This window comes from Myotis nattereri (assembly GCF_964212035.1).
Source record: "Myotis nattereri genome assembly, chromosome: 5".
Taxonomy (NCBI): Eukaryota; Metazoa; Chordata; class Mammalia; order Chiroptera; family Vespertilionidae; genus Myotis; species Myotis nattereri.
In genome coordinates, this window is record NC_138080.1 from 96,991,881 (window position 1) to 96,999,389 (window position 7,509).

A 7,509-nucleotide genomic window follows, 5' to 3' on the forward strand; every position below is an offset into this window, starting at 1 on the left:
CCTGACAGGGAAAGGCGCCCCAACCCCCTGATTACCCTGCGGCTCTTTGTGTGACAGGGTGCGGCGCCCCAACCCCCCCACCCCACGGGCCCTGCTCTGTGTGTGACGGGGTAGAGCCATAACCTCCCCATTGGCCCTGCCCTGAGTGTGAGAGTGGCGGTGCCCCAACCCCCTGATCGGCCCTGCTCTGTGCGTGACAGGGTATGGAGCCCCAACCCCCCTGATGGGCCCTGCTCTGTGCATGACAGGGGGCAGCTCCCCAACCCCCTGATTGGCTCTGCTCTGTGTGTGACAGGGGGTGGCGCCGCAACCTCCCCATTGACCCTGCCTTGAGTGTGACAGGGGGCGGTGCCCCAACCCCACAATTGGCCCTACCCTGAGCATGACTGAGGGTGGCATCGCAACCTCCCGATCCGCCCTGCTCTGTGCATGACAGGGGACGGTGCCCCAACTCCCCAATCGGCCCTGCTCTGAGCCCGACCAGGGGCTGCACCTAGGGATTAGGCCTGCCCTCTGCCACCGGGGAGCAGGCCTAAGCCAGCAGGGCGTTATCTCCCGAGGGGTCCCAGACTGCGAGAGGGCACAGGCCGGGCTGAGGGACCCCTGCCCTCCCCCCCTCCCCCCGAGTGCATAAATTTTTGTGCACCGGGCCTCTAGTTGAGCTATAATTGACATATAACATTGTGTAAGTTTAAGATGTACAGGGTGTTGCCGAAACCGGTTTGGCTCAGTGGATAGAGCGTCGGCCTGCGGACTGAAAGGTCCCAGGTTCGATTCCGGTCAGGGGCATGTGCCTGGGTTGCGGGCACATCCCCATTAGGAGATGTGCAGGAGGCAGCTAATCGATGTTTCTCTCTCATCGATGTTTCTAACTCTCTATCTCTCTCCCTTCCTCTCTGTAAAAAATCAATAAAATATATATTTTAAAAAAAAATGTACAGGGTGACTTGCTATGCTTCTGTCTTGTGAAATGATTGCCACCATAAGGTTCCAAACACCTTCATCACGTCACATAATTACCATTTCATTTTTGTGATGAGAATGCTGAAGATGTACTCTCGGCAACTTTCAAGTATATAAACCACAATATAAACTATAATCACTGTGCTGTACCTCAGATCCCTAGAACTTACTAATCTCATAACTGGAAGTTTATACTATTGGGTCTTATGTGTTCATGCAAATTTTATGGTTGTTTTTTCTGTTTCTGTGAACTATGCCATTGGAATTTTGATAGGGATGGCTTTGAATTGTAGATTGCTTTGGACACTGTGGACATTTTAACATTAATTAATTCTTCTCATCCATGAGCATGGGATATATATTTTTTGCTTTCACTTTCTTTCATTAATGTCATAGTTTTCAGTGTGCAGATCTCTCAACTCCTTGCTTGAATTTATTCCTAAGTATTTGATTTTTTGATAATATATATGGGAAATTGTTTTCTTAATTTCTTTCTGATAATTTATTAGTGTATAGAAATGTACCTAAATTTTATATCCTAATTTTGTATAATGCAACTTTATTGAGTTTGTTTAAGAGTTTTTTTTTTTTTTTTTTGGCAGAGTCTTTAAGGTTTCCTCTATTTAATATCATGTTCTCTGCAAATAGAGACACTTTGACTTCTTTAAGATTAGGATGCCTTTTATTTCTATTGCTTACATAATTGCTCTGGCTTGGACTTCCAGTGCTATGTTCAACAGGAGTGCTGAAAGTGGGCATCCTTGTCTCATTCTTTTTTTTTTTAAAGATTTTTTTTTAAAATATATTTTATTGATTTTTTACAGAGAGGAAGGGAGAGAGATAGAGAGTTAGAAACATCGATGAGAGAGAATCATCGATCAGCTGCCTCCTGCACATCCCCTACTGGGGATATGCCCGCAACCCAGGTACATGCCCTTGACCGGAATCGAACCTGGGACCTCTCAGTCCGCAGGCCGACGCTCTATCCACTGAGCCAAACCGGTTTCGGCCCTTGTCTCATTCTTATTAGAGAAAAAGCTTTCAGCATTTACCATTGAATATGATGTTAGCTGTGGGCTTGTCATATATGCCCTCTATTATGTTGAAGTACTTTCTCTCCATACTCAGTTACTGTAGTTGAGAGTTTTTATCATGAACAGATGTTGAATTTTGTCATATGTTCTCTCTTGGGGAGCACACACTATGTCTTTAAAAGAAATACAATGGGTATGAATGGTGTATGAATCCAGAATAATAAAAAAAATTTAAAATAACCCAAAATAGCTGCTAACTTGCCCCAGGTAGTAAAGGAGTATTTTGGAGGGAGGCAGGTTCCAACAAGGCTGGATATTACATATGAGAAAGAAGAGAAACTCTATATTCTTCCTTGGCCTCCCTCCACCTCACTTCTTCCTTCCTCTGCCCCAGCACAACCTAGGAGGGACTTTAAGGGAACAGAGAGCTAATAGGGGAAGTGGAAGGGACTTCTGTGGAATGCATGATGTAAACTACTTCCATCCTCTTCCTCTGAGATCCACAGTCTCATCCACACTGTCCCCTGCCTGTGTGGTGCCTGTGGCCTTTTTTGGGAGGGCTTGAAGTGGAGGTTGAAGGAACAGCTCACAAAGTGTGGAAAAATATACTTCAAGTATTGACAGTGATTGTTTTGGGCAATAGGAATCTAACTTCTATTGTTTCTTTGTTGTTTAAATATATTAGCTTATATTAAAAAAAACCTCTTTTTGTTGCTTGGGTAAATTCAGAAGAATTGATCAGCCTCTTTGGAGGTCTTCCATTGAGACAGGGTGTCTATAGGGCATTCCCTCCCCATAGGATAGGGGAGGGTGGTTGGCTTAAGCCTAGTCCCCACATTGGTAGCCATAGGTATGGTTGCCTTTCAGCTGTCATTATGGGAGAATCTATTCATATGCTCTGTTAAGTCTGGGATTTGGGGATTTGGATCCATGTCAGATTCTTAGGTTTTAATTTTTTATTCTGCAGTTCTACCTTAGAGAAATGAAAGCCAAGCCCTAGCACATTAAGTTTTTACAAACTCTGTTTCATTTATTTCTCGTAACAGATCTTTTAACAGTTGAGAAAATTGAGGTTCAGAGAGATTAATGGCTTGTGGAAAATCACACAGTAGATTTGGGTTATCTAAAACCAGTCTGAGACTAAAGGTTTTTTTTTTTTCTTCTTCATTTTATTTAAAGTATCTGGTTGGGACTATTTAACCGAGTGGGTAAAAAGTGTTTTACTTATAGTAAATGTCTACCAACCACTATATTTTTTTTCTTCTGAGCAGGAAATAAGAGGAAAGAGACAAAAACCACAGCTTGAGGGAATAAGGCTAGTGATTACTATAGAGAAAAGAATCCTTGACAGGGATGTGACATTTCTTGGACATAGGAATTCGTTACTAAGTATTTACTTAATCACCCTGGGCTTTTTCTTAAATGTGATCTTATCTGTAAACTGCCCGAGAGGGCACAGTATAGATAAAATGATCTCAATAGCCCCTTGAAAGCTAGCTGTGTTTGGCAAATAATATTCTAGAGCCACATATATCAAAATTGCCTGGGGTGTTCATTGGGGATTTTCATTTTTAAGAAGTTTCCTTTATCCATCATGGTCCAGTCAGAGAAACAGCAATAGAAGAGAGATTTAATGTAAGGAATTAGTTATTGCATCAGTTACCTGCTGTGGGGTAACAAAACCCCCTAAAACTAAAAGCTTAAAAGAACAACTCTTTATTATTGCTTACCAGTCTATTAGCCAACTGGATTGTTTTTCTGGTCTTGGCTGGGCTCCTTCATGTATCTGTGGTGGGTGTGGCTCTGATTCTGGGGTCTGGTTGATGATTGGCTGGGGCAGTTGGCATTCCTTCATGAGGTCTCCCATGATTGGCTGGGGCCTTGGCTTTCCTCCATGAGGTCTTTCACGTTCCAGTGGGCTGGCCCGGGTTCATTGACACAGAAGCTCAGTGGGATTCCAAAAGGAAGCATGCAAGGTCTTTAGGTCTAGAATTGGAACTGGTACAACATTGCTTTGCTGCCATTTATTGGCTAAAGCAAGTCATCAGGCCAGCCCAGAGTCAAGATGGGGAAATAGACTCTACCTTTTGATGGGAGGAGCTTTATAGTGACATCGCAAAGGGGAGTAGGTAGATTAATTGAGGCCATTTTGCCAACACTATCCTAGTGATAATGGTGGGGTAAAAAGAAGAAGGGGTGTGTGAAGGACTAAACAGGATTGGGGAGGTCACTTGTGGAAGCTACTGGACTGGAGCCCACACAGGCAATGCTGGGACCTCTGAGGGAGGTTTGCCAGGCTGCTGCTGCTGGACGCTATACAGGCACCACCTGTGCTCATGCGGGGACCAGGATGACTTCTCCTTTCTGCCTGCCAGGGACTCACATTGGCCAAACCTAAGCAAAAGTCCCTGGCAAGAGAATCTGGGAAATGCAGTGTGCAGGCTTCTAGGCCTTGCAGCATGGAGGAGGGAATAGAAGGGAGAGTGTGGGGTTGTCACAACCCCATGGAATTCTTTTTTTTTTTTAATTAAATCTTTATTGTTCAGATTATTACATTTGTTCCTCTTTTTCCCCCCCATAACTCCCCTCCTCCCAGTTCCTGCCCCACCTTCCGCCCTCATTCCCCACCCACTGTCCTCATCCATAGGTGCATGATTTTTGTCCAGTCTCTTCCCGCATCTCCCACACCCCTTTCCCCCACAACAATAGTCAGTCCATTCCCTATCTATGTCCCTGATTCTATTATGATCACCAGATTATTTATTCACTTGATTCTTAGATTCACTTGTTGATAGATGCATGTTTGTTGTTCATAATTTGTATCTTTACCTTTTTCTTCTTCTTCCTCTTCTTAAAGGATACCTTTCAGCATTTCATATAATAGTGGTTTGGTGGTTATGAACTCCTTTAGCTTTTCCTTATCTGTGAAGCTCTTTATCTGACCTTCAGTTCTGAATGATAGCTTTGCTGGATAAAGTAATCTTGGTTATAGGTTCTTGGTATTCATCACTTTGAATATTTCTTGCCACTCCCTTCTGGCCTGCAAAGTTTCTGTTGAGAAATCAGCTGACAGTCGTATGGGTATTCCCTTGTAGGTAACTGAGTTTCTTTCTCTTGCTGTTTTTAAGATACTCTCTTTATCTTTTGCTCTTGGCATTTTAATTATGATGTGTCTTGGTGTGGTCCTCTTTGGATTCCTTTTGTTTGGGGTTCTCTGCGCTTCCTGGACCTGTAAGTCTATTTCTTTCACCAGGTGGGGGAAGTTTTCTGTCATTATTTCTTCAAATAGGTTTTCAATATCTTGCTGTCTCTCATCTTCTGGCACCCCTATAATTCTGATGTTGGTACGCTTGAAGCTGTCCCAGAGGCTCCTTAAGCTATCTTCGTATTTTTGGATTCTTTTTTCATTTTGCTTTTCTGGTCGGGTGTTTTTTGCTTCTTCGCATTTCAAATCTTTGACTTGATTCTTGCGCTCCTCTGGTCTGCTGTTGGGTGTCTGTATAATATTCTTTATTTCAGTCAGTGTATGCTTAATTTCTAGTTGGTTCTTTATCACAACATTGAGGGTCTCATTAGATTTCTTGAGGATCTCACTACATTTATCGGCGGCTTCTAGACAGTTCTTGAGAGACCTTAAAGGTGTGGTTCTGAACTCAATATCCTCCATTGACAGTTTTGTCCTGTTTCTTTGTCTCCGCATTTTTTATGCTTTCTTGGTGCACCCCCTAGTGGTCTTTGTGCGCAGTCTTGTTGTAGTTAAGCCTTGATTGTTGTCGGCAATACCGGGGGTGATTTGACCTCCAGGCTAACTGGCTATGAGAGTCTGCTGTGTCTGCAGTGGGAGAGCTTCTGTGCTGGGTCTCTAGGGTGGTGCTAATCTAGCGTTTGCCTGAGGCTATCCGGCAAATGGCTCTGTGCAGGGCTTGGGCGGGGCGGGTCCCTGGGGAACTACAGGGCAGGCAGAGCAAGCAGTTATGGCTGCTCTCAGTTCCATCGCCTCACAGAGTCCCAGCAACTGCTTCAAACCTCGGAGAGAGAGCTACCTTCGAGTTCCGACCGAAGCCAGACAGTCCCGCTTCTCCTGTTTGAGTCTGGGTCCCTAGAGACTCGCCCGGATCTGGAGCTCAGGGTCTGAAACTCCCTCCCGATTGAAAACAACAACCGCGCCCTCTGCTGCCAGCCCGCTCCGCACACTCCGCACCTTAGTATTTCACTTCAGCACTGCGCCTCCTCTGAGTTTGGGTATGATATTCTCTTTCCTCCTAGTTGTAGAATTTCTACTCAGCCAGCCTTCCTGTGGTTCTGGATGATGTCCGTTCCGTCTTTTAGTTGTTTTTTGAAGTGGTTGTTCGAGGCAGCAATCTCCAGTGTTAACCTATGCCGCCATCTTGGTTTCTCTCTCCCCCATGGAATTCTTATCCCATGAAAGTTTTTTTAAAAAAATATATTTTTATTGATTTTTTAGAGAGGAAGGGAGAGGAAGAGAGAGATTGAAACATCAATGATGAGAGAGAATCATTGATTAGCTGCCTCCTGCACACCTCCCTACTGGGGATCAAGCTCACAACCCGGGCATGTGCCCTTGACTGGAATTGAACCCAGGACCCTTCAGTCTGCAGGCCGATGCTCTATCCATTGAGCCAAACTGAGTAGGGCCCATGGAAGTTTTGAGACCTGTCCTCTTATGCTTTGATCCTAGCACAGTAGGGAAATATAAGCCCCGTTCCACAGGTGAACACTGGCCGAGTCAAGTGGGAACAGGTGAAGAATTCCCAGGGAATTACTCTTGCTGGTTTTGAGTTATAATGTGGCTGGAGATAGGGGTGTGGAAAAAATAATTAGCTTGAATGGGCAAGAAAGCCAGATTTTAGTCCCATTCATCAAAGGAAATGATCTGTCTAGAGGCGTAATAGGTATAAAAATCTTGATGTTTGCCACTTGATTTGTTGCTTAGCCATCAGCAGAGAGTATTTGCCTGCAGGTGTTCATGAGTTCAGAGAGGCAGGTGATCAGAACGAAAAAGTGAAAGAATATTAGTTAAATGGAGATGATCAGGCAAAAAGTCAGTCTGTTACAGGGGTGTAAGAAGACACAACTCTGAATTCTTTAATGAAGAGATGGAATTTACAGAAAATGTTTCTAGAGAAATCTAGAAGCTTCCACTTAAGAGTCAGACAATAAGTACTATGGCTGTAGGGACATCTAAAAGATGGGGCAAGAGATGAGAAGGCAGAAGGCAGGGTGACAGAGTCCAAGGGTGACTGCTCCTGGGAGGTTTGTAAACTTTCCACACTGAACACCTCAGAGGCTTAATTATGACATTTAAATATGCAATGGACTGATCTGGCACAAATGTGTTTTAAATATGCATTACTTTCCTGTAAGAACTATTTAACAATGATTATTTATACCGGGCTTAATCAATTAGTGTTGGAAATTGGCCTGCAAATGTGAAAAAACATAACTGCATAATCTCAGCTCTTTAAGGTGCTCTAGAAGTCATTTCTGCCCT